This window comes from Mastomys coucha, unplaced genomic scaffold (genome assembly GCF_008632895.1).
Source record: "Mastomys coucha isolate ucsf_1 unplaced genomic scaffold, UCSF_Mcou_1 pScaffold23, whole genome shotgun sequence".
Taxonomy (NCBI): domain Eukaryota; kingdom Metazoa; phylum Chordata; class Mammalia; order Rodentia; family Muridae; genus Mastomys; species Mastomys coucha.
In genome coordinates this window covers 113,303,517-113,304,363 of record NW_022196906.1, presented here as the reverse complement: position 1 = coordinate 113,304,363, position 847 = coordinate 113,303,517, and positions in this window count along the sequence as shown.

Here is an 847-nt window from a genome sequence, read left to right as displayed (position 1 = left end):
CCTGGCCACACAGGAACCTCATCTGGACAATCCATTCTAACAAGAAGGTCTGACAAGGACACTGCCATGGCTGGACACAGGGTTCACTGGGATGTCTCACACCAGAGCTCAGCCAGGCCAGGATACTTCTGACAACCACCCAGGGTCGTAAGACCACACGGGGGTTGGGTGAGGGGAGGAGCTGCGTTTAGTGTTTGGCACGGTATGTGACTGATGACTGGGTCACTCCTGCAGTGAGAAAGAGCTACATTCCTTAGTGGTTGGTTTGTTAAGGGTCAGAAGTAGGGGCGTCCCCACTGCCTGAGGAGAAAGCTAAAGAAAGGAGATATATGGCACTTTTCAATAAATAGTTAAAGCTCCTTAAAGAAACAAGTGGGAAAGAAAGCAACCGCTTTAAGACTTGGTACCCAGTGGAAGGTATGCTAAGACAAGAAAATACCACAGCACAAAATCGGGTGGGGGGGAGGGACACAGCTTAAAGAGACAGAGTCCACGTCCCCTAACTCCTCAGCCAGGCACACTGACCCATGGAAACAAAGACTAAGGTCCGAGAGGGAGGAAGCCACTCGGCCTTCCTCAGCACCCAGTCCACAAACACCCATGGAGAAGACCAAGTCCACTATGCCCCAGGCACCACACACTACGCCGAGGGAGCAGCTGCCCAGCTGTGAGCCCTGTCCTCCCGGACATCATAGCAGTGACTGGCCGGACAGAACCACCTGCTGCTGAAAAAGTTGAATGTCAAGTTACCTCCAGTGGGTCTGAGGGCTGCGCTACCGCCAAGATGAAGTGGGCATGTTGTTCTGAGTGCTGCCCAGTGGACCTAAGCAAGCTGGGAGGAGGTGGC